This window comes from Hordeum vulgare, chromosome 2H (genome assembly GCF_904849725.1).
Source record: "Hordeum vulgare subsp. vulgare chromosome 2H, MorexV3_pseudomolecules_assembly, whole genome shotgun sequence".
Taxonomy (NCBI): domain Eukaryota; kingdom Viridiplantae; phylum Streptophyta; class Magnoliopsida; order Poales; family Poaceae; genus Hordeum; species Hordeum vulgare.
Window position 1 is genome coordinate 431,726,483 of NC_058519.1, and position 15,236 is coordinate 431,741,718.

Below are 15,236 nucleotides of genomic sequence, written 5' to 3' on the forward strand. Positions count from 1 at the left end.
TTGCAGGTTTGTTAATTGAGAAATGATGAATTAACAAATATCAACATAGCATGCTTATAAACACAAGCAACATGGTCATCAAGTTTCAAAGTATACGATCCTTAAAGAATGTCAACCCACTATTCATTTTATCATATGGATATAGCATGGCTCCGTCCTCACTACATAAATACAAATGTTAAGAACCATGGTGTCAAGTCAAGCAACTGGATCGTACTTTTTAACATGCTTCAGCTTTTTATTACTTGTGCAATATATGAGCGTGAACCATGGATATAGCATAAGGGTGGAATAGAATATGTTGGTAGGTTTCAAAGGGGTGAAAGTGGAGCAGAAAGTCTTGGATCAACTAGGTGTATCAACAGGCTATGAAGATGCATACCAATAGATATCAATGAGTGGAGTAGAGATTTCCATGCGATGGATGCACTAGAGATATAAGTGTATGAAAGATCAACTGAAGCTAAATGGGTGTGCATCCAGCTTGCTTCCCCATGAAGACCTCGGGCATTTGAGGAAGCCCGTCATCGGAATATACAAGCTAATTTGTATAATGAAAAATTCCCACAAGCATATGGAAGTGATAAATACAGAGACTCACTATATAAAGATCATGGTGCCACTTTGAGGCACAAGTGAGGAATAAGAGGTAGTAGCACTCTCCCTTCTCTCTTTTCTCTCATTTATTTTTTTCTTGCTTTTTCTTTCTCCTTTTTTCTTTATTTTTTTATCTTTTCCCTTTTTTATATATTTCGTCCAGAATCTCATCACGACTTGTGGGGGATTCATTATCTCCATTATCCTTTCCTCACTACGACACTGCCCTCATAATGATGATCATCATAGTTTATTTACTTACAACTCAACATGAAAAACAGATAGGATGATATGAATCTATATGAATGCCATTGGTAGTGTACCAGGATGTGCAATGATCAAGCGTAAAATGTATAACAATGATGAATGGTGGCTTCACCACAAATACTATGTGAGCTTATATGATCATGCAAAGCTATATGACAATGGAAGTATAAGTCATATGAAGTGATGGTGGAAGTTGCATGGAAATATATCTCGGAATGTCTATGGGAATGGCATGATAAGTAGGTATGGTTGCTATTTTGAGGAAGATATAAGGTGGCTTATGTGCAATAGAGCGTGTCATGTCATGGGGTTTGGATTCACTAACGAGAGTTGCACCGATCCTCGTGGTGAGAATGGGCAATGCAGGACACCCAAGAGGCTAGCAAATATGTCGAGGTGAGAGTGCATATATCCATGGATTCACATTAGTCATAAATAACTCACATACTTATTGCAAGATTTTATTAGATTTCTCGAAGCAAAGCACTACTCGCATGCCCCTGGGGAGGTGGTTGGTAGGAGTTAACCGTCATATCATGCGCCCCCGACTAAAACAACACTAGGATTTAAACGAGGAATAAGTAGGCTCACACATCATCACCATGCCATAAAAAAATTTGGAAGAACAAGAAGTTAACACCTCTAATTCACAATATTCTCATCAACCAATGATCATGCACTCATGCTTTTTCACATTACCACATGTTAGAGCATATTTCTCCAGATGTGGTTTTGGTAATTGTTGACAATCCCTATGGACCAATGGTTGCCTTAAGTTATATTCGAAGGATTTGTCCATAGGCTCTTCTTGAAGTCAATTTGTTGGTTTCAAGGAGTTTATATGATGACCAAGGTGGTATTCGAGGTATTATCCAAAGATTGGTCATAAAGACACAAGGTTGGCCAAGACTAAGTCAAAGAGTAAACCAAGTTGATCAACACAGAAAGCATACAAGATGTACCGAGAGGGATCATGTGATCCCATGGTATGGTAAGCATTGTCCACTATGCTTTTGTATACTAACCCATGGTCTTCGTGAGAGCTCTATGTGGGGTTAGGTGTGTTTCCATGGGCTTGCATCAAGAGGAACATCTCATTCAACCCATGAAGGATGACATCAAGTGGTGATCGTCATCAAGATTGCGGTGTGCAAGTTGAAGTGTAGCATCACGAAGATATCATGCTTGAAGCTTGTTGTCCATTTTGGTGGCAATGGACTTGTGAAGATGTACTAAAGAGTGGCTCACCCATAGTGAGTATGGGGGAGCAATAAACTAGTCTTCACCAAGAAAACGCAATCAAGAAAGGTGGTCCATCTTGAGGAAGTCAAGATCGTCATCATCTAGGTCAAGTGGACTATGTGCAAGGTGTAGGTCTGCCCTTGATAGGTTTTTCTATTTTAGGATAGATTTTTGTACTGTCAAGGGGGGATCTCAAGTGAGTAGCTTGATTGTGTCGTTCGTTGAGAGCTCAAACCATTTGTATCCTTGCATCATATTTCTTGGTTCTTGTTTGGTGTTTCTCTTTGTGAGTTTTAGAGCTTATGGTCACCTTTATGAAAAGCTCGAGTCCATCGAAAATGGAATTCATGTGCATCTTCTATAATGTTTTTGATGAGGGAGTTTTTGCCCGTTCTTCATTCATAGAGGTTTCACATCGCTGTTGCATATCTCTTGTTGTCGTGAACCAATAAGCTTGAGTTTCCTCAATTCAGAGCTCGTGTGCGAAAGTTATGGCAGTTTTAATGTTGGAGGTGTCCTCTCGATCCTTGGTAAGCGGAAGTACCGCTGGGAGTTGAGCGGTACTATAGCTTAGGCGGAAGTACCACTGGAGTTGAGTGGTACTACCTCTTAGGCGGTACTGCCGCTCCCTACTTCCGGCCTCAATTTGCTTAAGTTTCTCATTTTTTGGTTTTGCTTAGCAATCATTTTTGAGCGGATGTTTGTAGTGGAAGTACCGCCCTGAGCGGTACTTCTGCTCTGTCTCTCCTGTTTTTTTAGTGGCGGTAGTACCGCTGGTTGGAGCGGTAGTACCGCTCTAGTGGAACTACCGCTCCCCCTTGTAGCATGTCTGTTGGTTGTCTGGCCTTTATTCCCATGCAAGCGGAAGTACCGCTCGGGGAGCGGTACTACCTATCTTGCACAACCTATGTGCAGAAAACGGTGAGATTTTCTCCACTATATAAGGCGTTATTCTTCCCCAATGGTCCCTACCTGTTTTGGAGCTCGTGTTTGCCCTCCATTGTTGACCTTCTTAGAGCTTTCAAACTCTCAATCCCTCCAATGATTCTTGCTAGTTCTTGAGGGAAAAGAGAGAGGAGATCTAGATCCACATTTCCACCAATTACTTTCTCCTCTTTGTGAGGGGAACTCCTTGCATCTTGATCTTGGATTTGTTTGTGAGCCCCATGTTCTTCCTCTCATATTCCTCCGTAGCTTTTGTTGTTGTGGTGGAGGGATTTGAGTGTCACGGACTTGACCACTTCATGTGTTCTTGCCATTGCGTTAGTTGCATCAGTTTGAGTTATCCACGATGATACCTGGAAGTGAAGTTTTAGAAGCGTATTACCCTTGGGTGCTTGGTACCCCAGAGATTGTTCTTCGTGGATGCTTTGGTATCCTAGAACCTTGGTTTTGCCTCGGAGCTCAATCATTATGATGTCAAGCTCCGGGCAAGCATCGGGGGTCTCCAATTAGGTTGTGGAGATTGCCCCGAGCATTTAAAGTTACCTCGGAGCCATATTCCATTGTGGTGAAGCTTCATAGTGTTGTTGGGAGCCTCCAATTAAGTTGTGGATATTGCCCCAACCTTGGTTGTACGGGTTCGGTAACCGCCCTCAAGGGTCCCTTAGTGGATTCACAACATCTTGCATTCTGCGAGGGCGTGAGGAGATTACGGTGGCCCTAGTGGCTCCTTCGGGAGCATTGTGCCTCCACACCACTCCAAACGGAGATTAGCATCGGCAAGGGTGTGAACTTCGGGATACATCATCGTCTTCGCCTCCCTCGGCTATCTCTTACCCGAACCCTTTACTTATGCACTTCACTTTGTGATAGCCATATTGCTTCTTGTTATATATCCTACTATCACTTAGTTGTTTATCTTGCTTAGCATAAGTTGTTGGTGCACATAGGTGAGCCTGGTTGTTTTAGGTTTTGTGCTTGACAAATTAAACATTAGCTTTATTCCGCAGTTTTTCAAGCCTAAGTCGTAATTATTTTAAAGCGCCTATTCACCCCCCTCTAGGCGACATCCATGTCCTTTCACCACATCAATATCATTAACCATGATTTCTCTTTTATGTGCTACATGTGGTTTTGATTATGCACTCATTGAATACCTATTATTTCTGAACTAATATTATAACCCATGCAAATTACCATTTCTTTTTATTAACTCTCAAACAAATATAAGTGAAGAAAGAGAGTGCAAATATTTTTTTTAAATCTACATGCCACAGTTCTCTAAAAGATTTAAGTAAAGTACTAGAGCAACTACTAAGCTCAAAAGATATAAGTGAAGCCCAAAGAGTATTTTATTTAATCATGGTGATCATGTGTCTCTCTCAAGTGGGTGTATTCATAGAAGAATGACTGTTGAAAACTAAGAACAAAAATAAAACTAAAGCAAACGACGCTTGATGACTAGTTGATGGATATACTTCTCGCCCCTCGTTGGTTACCCCAAGTGGAAGGTTAAGATGTAGTCAGACGCAGATTTCCCTTACACAGGAACTGTAAGGTTTATCGAACCAGGAGGACTTTAAGGATCAACAAGTAGGTGTCTGCTGCTATGGCGCTAGCATAAGACGTGGACCTACACACAGAACAAATAAGTTTGCTCCCAACGAGTTCAGAGAGGTTGTCAATCTCTCCGGCCTTGTAGTTTGCAAAGGATCAAAGCACGAGTGGGAATAGCGATAGTGATTGCAACGGAAAAGTAAATAAAAACAGTAAATGGTGGAGGTGTAAGCAATGGTGGTAATAAGGACCTCAGTCACATGATGTTCACTAGTGATGTCTCTCTCCCAAAAGAAAATAAACAACTATGCCGGGTAAACAAATTATATATGGGTAATTGAAAGAATTATAAACGCACCGCAATGCTAATCATGCTACAAGAAAGTTAGAGGCTCAAAAGTAGTGGGCAGTACGCCAAGACAAGTAGACCGTTTATTCATCAGCATCTACTCTCTAATCATCCACCTTGAGATATCTATCCAGAAAATCTCGCTCGTATTAGCCCCACCAAAAGTGTAAACTCAAAGCAACGGACAACTGCATTAACGAACTTTGTGTAAGGTAAACAATCCTTGCAATCATGGTCACAACCACCGTTGTTTTCTCCTTGGTGGCAATAGCATATCCCCTAGTCTCATGTTTCTGTCACTCAAGCTAGACATCAGGGGGCATGAACCTACAATCATGCATAACGCTCCCTCTTGGAGTTACAATCTACTACTCAGCCAAAGCAATAAATAGAAACGAAGAACATGCATTAATTACTCAAGAACATAATCTAAAAGGAGAACCAAATATATAACTCATCATGATCTGAACATAATATCATAATCTATCGGATACCGGCAAACCAAGTATAGCAATTGCAGGAAAATTACATAGTTGCCTTGATCATGTAGAGAAGCTCACAAGGGCAAAGCACTGAAGCACAAGATTGGAGAGAAGACATCACATAGCTACTGGTCATGGACTCATGCTCCAAGGAGGACTACTTGCGGCACGTCCGGGAAGCATCCATGGTGGTGGAGAAGCTCCCGGAGGTCAATCCTCCCTCGAGTAGGGTGCCGGGAAGAGGTCTTCTAACGCTCCCGATCTCGGAAGCGCTGCGGTGGCGGAACGATGGAGAAATTCGCGATTATGGATCCTCTGATAGGGTTTTCTATCAGAGAGGTAAATATAGGCGGAAGGAGGGCCCACTCTGGCCCATCTTCATGCCTCGTGAAGCTTCCGTCACGCTGATTTTTATATATTTTTCTCAGAATTTTTGGGGCTCTTTAAATTGTGCTAAAAGTCCTTGCAAAAAAGACATCAGCACACATAAACTGGCATTGGGTGCACTGAGTTAGTAGGTTAGTCCAAATATGTGTAAGAAGGTATAAAAGTGTAGCAAAACATATAACAATGTCACCCAAAATATCATGGAACAAATAGAAATTATAGATACGATTGGGACGTATCAACATCCCCAAGCTTAATTCCTACTCATCCTCGAGTAGGTAAATGATAACACAAATAATTTCTATGGTGACATGCTAACACACATATAAGAACTTCAAAGTAAAGCAAGTAATATATGCAATTCAAGTCAAGACAATATCAAGCAAGAGTCTATATTTAGTATTGAAATTAGCAAAGTAAGAACATAAAGGTGCAAGAGCTCTCGCTGTCCGTAATCCGAATGTCTCCAAAAGGTGTTTGCGTGCAAGAAGTGGGACGTGGATTTAGAGCATAAATATAGTTTATAGTTTAATTGAGAACCGAATCTACTAAAACTTCACACTTGTCTCCTTTCGAATCTTATTTTGACTCATCCCCAGACCACTAGTCAGGCACAAGTCAAAATGATCCTCTCCCTTTCGATGTTGAGCACTCATGCAATGGATGAGCGCAAGCAAGATATGTTGGCACTTAGGATGGCAAATAGAATTATGATGGGGAAGGAAGACAAAAAAGGTGTGAAAGGCTCGCATCAATGAGGACAACCATAGGCGAGAGAAAGCCAAATGATAGAGATGATGTGAGGAGTAGGGATTGCCATGCAACGGATGCACATATGAGCTAAGGTAAGCTCTGCAATGGAACTAGTGGGGGTGCATCCAACTTGCTTGCTCATGAAGACCTAGAGCTCATTTGAGGAGGCTCATCATTGGTATATACAAACCAAGTTCTATAGTGTAAGGGTCCCCGCATAGGTATGCATGAATGATAATCTCTATGGAGTACAAATATAACAATGGAGTACGAGTGTGGATCTTTCAAAAGGAATAGTAGTGTTTGCCCCTTCTCTCTTTTTTTTCTTTTTTTCTTTTTTTGTGGCCTCTTTGGCTCTTTCTATTTATCTCTCATTTGTCCTCTTTGGGATCTTTTCATGTGTCCTATTTTGGGATATTTTAATTGGGCCTCTTTGGGATCTTTCCCTCACTTAAGGGCAACACTCTATGTTTCACAAGAATAAAAAGAAGATCTTCACACTTTATAGGAAGTACTCAACATAAAGATAAATGAAAACTATCATGATGTATGAAAATGTATGCCTTTGCCAGTGTAGTAGGATATGCTATGGAACTAGCGCGTCATGTAGCAATAATAAGGGAAATTCCCAACTAGCATGCGGCTCCTCGATCAAGCAAAAGCATGTATGACATGAAGATCAAGTCATGAGACGGTGGATGTTGCATGGCAATGTATCTCAAAAAGCCTATGGAAATGCATTAATAGGTAGGTACAGTGGCTGTTTTGAGGAAAGATATAATGAGGCTTATGATGACAGAGTGTATCATGCCAAGGGTTTGGATGCACCAGCGAAGTTTGCACCAACTCTCAAGATGAGAAAGGGCAATGCAAGGTACCGAAGAGGCTAGAAAAATATGGATGCTGGAAGTGCCAACAATCGAATACTCGCATTAGTTCGAAGAACTCATGCAGTTATTATCAGTAACTCTCTATCTAGTTAGGAAATTCACAAAGAGACATGTACCACGAGGAGGAGTGTTTGGGGGTTTGGGTATCCTTGCGCATCCTCGACCCATGATAACGTGAGGGTACTCTATATATTCCAACCCCTCCAAAGTTTAGCGATCCGTCTAGTAGCTAGAGTTCTGAACTAAATTTTTTGTTTTTGAAAATACACACGGATTTACTAAAATACGACACCTACCACTAATAGGCTCAACCTCTTGACACCAATAGTCCAAACATTACTCAAATCAATACCTCAAAACTATTGAAAGTTACTACTATACTTAAATAGCAACCTCATTTACCTACTCAAGCAAGACACACAACTCAGTGCAACAAGCCAACTCTCTAAACAAGATAAGCATGATAACTCAAGAGAGTTCCAAAAGCAACCTAATTTAAAAGCTCTTAAAAAGATAAAGCATGAAAACTAAGAGCTAAGCATGACAACAACTATGAAAAGATAAAGAACACACAAAAAGGATAAGCATGAAAACCTATGTTGTGTTCTAGGGTGGAGTGGAGCGTGTTTCTCTCCCAAAAAAAGAAGGCTAGGTTCTGACTTGTTATGAACAACAAGCAAAACTAAAACAAACTAAAAAGTAAAGAGCAGGGCGCTCCAAGCATAGCACATAACATATGAAGTTATAAAAATATAGCATTGGAGAAGGACGAACTGGTGGAGGAGGGGATGCACGGGGGCATCCCCAAGCTTACATGCTTGAGTCTCCTTGAATATTTCTTGGGGGTGCATGGGGGCATCCCCAAGCTTGAGCGTTTGACACTCCTGGATCTTCTTTCATCATCTTCCATCACATACTTGAAAACTCCCTTCATACGAAACTCATCATAAGCTGATTAGAGTGGTTAGTACCCATAATAAAATAACTTATTCCCTACTGGAAATAAAGATTTTCATGAAGAGATACTGTTTCTCAAGATTTCCAAAAGGTTTTTGCAAAGAAAAAGTAAGCTTAAGATTTGCAAAACAATGAAAACGCAAAATAGGGCACAATCTGGGAAAACAGAACAGTAGGTAGTAAATAATTTTTTCAGGAAACTTCTGCAACTAAAATCAAAAAACTCAAAATAGACGCTAGAAAGAAAATTATGTAGACCATACTGTCAAATAAATTTAAATAAAAAAGACGATCTTGTGATTTTTGGCGAATTTTCGGTCAAGCAGGCGGAATCTGTTTCTCGGCAGCATGTCAGAACTTTTGAACTTTCTTGCAATCACAGGCTAAAACTTGGCACAAAGCTTGAAAATAAAAATACATTGATGTTGCCACAGTAGTAACAAGCATCAAGACCACTAAAACTGAAAGTAAAAACAAATTGGGTTGCGTGCCAACAAGCGCTTTCTTTTATGCCTTTGAGCTAGGCATGATGCAAGAAGATCAAGTTGTATCAATTGAACCATCACAAATATTATCAACATGCTCTTCAATAGTACAACTAATCTTAAGAGGACTAGTGGCAACACTTCTAGGAACAAAAGCAAAGGTAGTAAGACCAATTGGAATTTCATTTCTAATTCTATTTAAGAGAGGTATCTCTTCCGAGGTCTTCACAGTTTCAACACCCTTAGCAATAGGTATACTCGTTTTGGGTTGCGGAACCTTTGGTACGTGAACGAACTTAGGTCCCTTCCTTGTGGGGGTTTCTACCTTTTTAGTCTTGATGGAGGATAGAGTAGTTCCTAAAGTTTCATTAATATCCTCAATCTTATCAATCCTAGAAGGATCCATATCATGGGATTTAAGGGTCTCCAAAGTTTTGTAAATTTTGTGCATGGAGCTATCAAGTCTCTTTAAGTTCCCTTGAATCCTACGATCTACTTCATTTATTTTACTCATGCTTGCCATCTCTAGCTCTATCTTCTCAATTTTACTCATAATGCGAGTTAATGTGCTATCAAACTTTATGTCAATAATAGTTGGGATTCCGACAAGATTTTCCATAACGTTAAGAGCCTCCCAAACGCGAGCTTTCAAGAAATTCCCACCTATTGTTGTGTCTAGAAAAAACCTATTCCAAGAAGTAATACCAACATAAAAATTTCTAAGCAAAATAGTGGTGGATTGCTTTTTGGTGGCTTTATCTTGAGAATCTTTAATTCTATACCAAGCATCTTTCAAACTTTCTCCAACCCTTTGTTTGAAGGTAAGAATCTCTCCTTCGGGTGCAACATGAAAGGAAAAGTACTCAAATATACTGACTAAACAAAGCAAAGTAATAAAAGAATTGTGGTTTTTGGTATAAGACTCTAAGGCAAAAACTAGAAAGAAAACTAACAAGACTAAAAGCAAAGGTAAAAGATAATGTGCAACTCCCCTATCTCGAAGATTGGAGTCCCCGACAACAGCGTGAGAAATTTTCTTGATGATGAGTTGATAGATATACTTCTCGCCCCTCGTTGGTTACCCCAAGTGGAAGGTTGAGATGTAGTCAACATCAGATTTGCCTAACACGAGGACTGTAAGGTTTATCGAACCAGGTGGACTCTGAGGATCAACAAGTAGGTGTCCGCTGCTCTGGCGCTAGCAGAAGACGTGGACCTGCACACACAACAAATAACTTTGCTCCCAACGAGTTCAAAGAGGTTGTCAATCTCTCTGGCCTTGTAGTTTGCAAAGGATCAAAATACAAGCGGGAATAGCGATAGTGATTACAACGGAAAAGTAAATAAAAACAGTAAATGGTGGAGGTGTAAGCAATGGTGGTAATATGGACCTGAGTCACATGATGTTCACTAGTGATGTCACTCTCTCAAAAGACGATAAGCAACTATGCCGGGTAAACAAATTACAGCTCGGCAATTGACAGAATTATAAACACACCGCGATGCTAATCATGCTACAAGAAAGTTACAGGCTCAAAAGTCATGGGCAGTACGCCAAGACAAGTAGACTGTTTATTCATCAGCATCTACTCTCTAATCATCCACCTTGAGATATCTATCCAGAACATTTCACTGGTATTAATTTACGAGCCCCACCCAAAGAGTAAACTCAAAGCAACGGACAACTGCATTAACGAACTTTGCGTAAGGTAAACAATCCTTGCAACCATGGTCGCAAGCACTGTTGTTTTCTCCCTGGTGGCAACATCACATCCCCTAGTCTCATGTTTCTGTCACTCAAGCTAGACATCAGCGGGCATGAACCCACAATCATGCATAATGCTCCCTCTTGGAGTTACAATCTACTACTCGGCCAAAGCAATAAAAAGAAATGGAGAACATGCATGAATTACTCAAGAACATAATATAAAAGGAGAACCAAATATATAACTCATCATGATCTGAACATAATCTCATAATTCATCGGATCCCAGCAAATCAAAGATAGCAATAACAAGAAAATTACATACATGCCTTGATCATGTAGGGCAGCTCACAAGGGCTAAGCTTTGAAGCATAAGATTGGAGAGAAGACATCACATAGCTACTGGTCATGGACTCATGGTCCAAGGAGGACTACTCACGGCACATCGGAGAAGCATCCATGGTGGTGGAGAATCTCTCGAAGGTCAATCCTCCCTCCGGTAGGATGCCTAGAAGAGGTCTTCTAACGCTCCCGATCTCGGAAGCGCTGCGGCGGCGGAACGATGGAGAAATTTGCTATTCTGGATCCTCTTATAGGGTTATCTATCGGAGAGGTAAATATAGGCCGAAGGAGGGCACCAGAGGGTGTGGGACCCACCCAGGCGGCCTGGTGGCGTGGCCAGGAGGGAGGTCGCGTAGGGTGGCCGCCTAGGCAGGGCCTAGCCCCCTCTGGCCCATCTTGATGCCTCGTGAAACTTCCATCATGTAGTTTTTTATATATTTTTCTCAGAATTTTTGGGGCTCTTTAAATTGGGTTAAAAGTCCGTGCAAAAAATACATTAGCAGACAGAAACTGGCATTGGGTGCATGGAGTTAGTAGGTTAGTCCAAATATGTGTAAAACGGTATTAAAGTCCTTGTGATTTAATATAGTGTTCACATCACTAGTTAAAGTTTTGACATCTGCAAACTCACTTTTTTCAGTTTTAGCATTAGAATCAACACCATCCAAGCAATTGGGACGTTCTCTAACTAGAGTTGACTCATCTCTAGTCTCATTATCATTTATATTCAGAGAAGTAAACAAATAATAAATAGGAGAAGTACCAAGAATTTTAGGGCCAGATCCATTTCCCCCCTAACTTTGGCCCGAGCTCATCTTTACCCCTAAAAAACAGTGCCCAACTTTGCCCCTCTTCCGTTAGATGGCATTATGGAAATACCCCTGCATGTCGTTTCCATTCGGTCAAAGGGGTTTGACCGTTACCGAGACATTTCCTGGACATAGTTGCCCTTGTGCGCATGTGCCACTAACATGACCCTTGGAATTAAAGGAAAAAAAACTCACGCTTCCCTCTGTCAATTACATGTGGGGCCTACCCTTAAAAATCCGTCTCTTTCCTCTCCCCGCTCTCTCTCATTGGGTAGCTGCCTGTGGTGGAAGCGCAGCCATGGTAGGGTGTACCTCGCCGGAGGTATCCAGGTGCTGTCAGTCGTCGGACCCTCCTCCAGGCTAGATCCTCACCGCCCCCATCTCTGTCCCGGTTGCACAGGGAGCAGCCATGACCGCGAGGAGCTCGCTGCCGCGCCGTTTGACCCTTCTGCTTGCTAGATCTGGGGAGCCATGGCCGGATCCGCCTGTTTTTCTCACCGCCTCGCCAGTCCGGTCCCCGGACCCTGAAGCCTTGTCGTGCCAAACTCCTGCCCTCCTCTACTTCGTGCGGGAGGAGGACAAACCCAGCGCTGGCCAAGTTTCCGCTCGCCTCACTACAGGAATCAGCTTCTTTGCCGTCTGCCATCACAGACGGCAAAGACTAAATCCCGTACGGCAAAGACAAAACAACAGACGACAAAGAATCTCACGGCCGGCAAAATTTCTGCGCCAGCCTACGACGACATAGGACCTTCTTTGCCGTCTGTCCGCCCAAAGCGGACGTCAAAGCTCTTTGCCATCAGCTTTCCATAGGAGCAGTCGGCAAAGTGCTCGGCACGGCAGCCGATAGGTGTTGCCTCCGTTAGGGGTTAACGGAGGCTTTGCCATCTGCCTCCCCCTCTTCTTTGTCGTCTGCCTCCTCCCTCTTCTTTGCCGTCTGCCTCCCCCCTCTTCTTTGCCGTCTGCCTCCTCCTCCTCCCCCCCGTCCACTCTTTGCCGTCTGCCTCCTCCTCCCCCCCTCCTCTGTGCCCTCTTCTTTGCCGTCTGCCCACCCAGAAAGTAGACGGCAAAGAGCCTATATAGACACCCCGAGATGCACAGCTGGGTGCCATGTGGCACCTTTGCCATCTGCCAGCTGATGGCACAGGTCTTTGCCATCAGCTAGCAGACGGCAAAGAGCCCATATAGTACCATTTTTTTTGTTTTATATTATTCCACAACATATATATATATATTTGACAACACATTTATATAATTCACCACACATATATGATATATAGTTCACCAAACATATACTTGCCAACACATATATATAATTCACCACACATATATGATATACATATAAATCAATGTACATCCCCATATATCGAAAGAACCAACATACAAAGTATTGCACTGTTTATCCATATATACATATACATATAGTTCGACATTGTTCATCAACTCAAATGAAAAATAGATGATATACATATAAAGTTCATCCATCGACATTGTTCAACTCCATGAATGCCAGCTTCCATGCATGTAGTATATCCAATCTGCAAAAATGTGAATAAGAAAGTCACAAGAAGAACAAAATATGATGTTTTTCAGCTAATTATGTCACTTTTAGCGGAAAACAAGCTAAGAATATAATATTCATGAGCTAACCAAGGTTCTTATGCCATTTTTAGCTTATTATGGCATTTTGGAGCTAAATGGGTTAATTAAAGCAAGGATAATATGAAATAGGAGAAGAAAGAGGAGGAGGAGAAGAAGAAGAAGAAATCAAGAAGAAGGAGGAGATGGAGGAGAAGGACTAGAAGGTCCTTGGCCTTCTCCTCCTCCTCCTTCTCCTTCTCTTCTTCTTCTTCTTCTTCTTCTTCTTTCTTTTCATTTTGCCTATTTCTTCTCCTCTTCTCCACTTGTTGGAGCTAAATTACCTAATTATGTCTTTTTGGAGCTAAATGGGTTAATTATCCCATTTTAGAGGAAAACAAGCTAAGTATATAATATTCATGAGCTAACCAAGGTTCTTCTGCCATTTTGAGTTTATTATGGTATTTTGGAGCTAAATGGGCTAATTATGTCATTGTTGGGGAAATTAAAGAAAGGATAATATGAAAGAGGAGAAGAAAGAGGAGGAGGAGGTGAAGAAGAAGAAATCAAGAAGAAAGAGGAGGAGGAGGAGAAGGACTAGAAGGTCCTTGGCCTTCTCCTCCTCCTCCTCCTCCTCCTTCTCCTTCTTCTCTTCTTCTTCTTCTTCTTCTTCTTCTTCTTCTTCTTTCTTTTCATTTTGCCTATTTCTTCTCCTCTTCTCCTCTTGTTATAGCTAAATTACCTAATTATGTCTTTTTGTAGCAAAATGGGTGAATTATCCCATTTTAGAGGAAAACAAGCTAAGTATATAACATTCATGAGGTAACCAAGGTTCTTATGCCATTTTGAGCTTATTATGGTATTTTGGAGCTAAATGGGCTAATTATGTCATTGTTGGGGAAATTAAAGCAAGGATAATATGAAAGAGGAGAAGAAAGAGGAGGAGGAGGAGAAGAAGAAGAAATCAAGAAGAAGGAGGAGAAGGAGGAGGAGGATAAGGACTAGAACGTCCTTGGCCTTCTCCTCCTTCTGCTTCTTCTCTTCTTCTTCTTCTTCTTCTTTCTTTTTATTTTTCCTATTTCTTCTCATCTTCTCCTCTTGTTGGAGCTAAACTACCTAATTATGTCTTTTTGGAGCTAAATGGGCTAATTATCCCATTTTAGAGGAAAACAAGCTAAGTATATAATATTCATGAGCTAACCAAGGTTATTATGCCATTTTGAGCTTATTATGGTATTTTGGAGCTAAATGGGCTAATTATGTCATTGTTGGGGAAATTAAAGCAAGGATAATATGAAAGAGGAGAAGAATGAGGAGGAGGAGGAGAATAAGAAGAAATCAATAAGAAGGAGGAGAAGGAGGAGGAGGAGAAGGAGGGCAAGGATAATATGAAAGAGGAGAAGAATGAGGAGGAGGAGGAGAATAAGAAGAAATCAATAAGAAGGAGGAGAAGGAGGAGGAGGAGAAGGTCTAGAAGGTCCTTGGACTTCTCCTTCTCCTCCTCCTCCTTCTTCTCCTTCTTCTCTTCTTCTTCTTCTTCTTCTTTCTTTTCATTTTGCCTATTTCTTCTCCTCTTCTCCTCTTGTTGGAGCTAAATTACCTAATTATGTCTTTTTGGGAGCTAATTGGGCTAATTATCCCATTTAAGAGGAAACCAAGCTAAGTATATAATATTCATGAGCTAACCAAGGTTCTAATGCCATTTTGAGCTTATTATGGTATTTTGGAGCTAAATGGGCTAATTATGTCATTGTTGGGGAAATTAAAGAAAGGATAATATGAAAGAGGAGAATAAAGAGGAGGAGGAGGAGAAGAAGAAGAAATCAAGAAGAAGGAGGAGAAGGAGGAGGAGGATAAAGACTAGAACGTCCTTGGCCTTCTCCTCCTTCTCCTT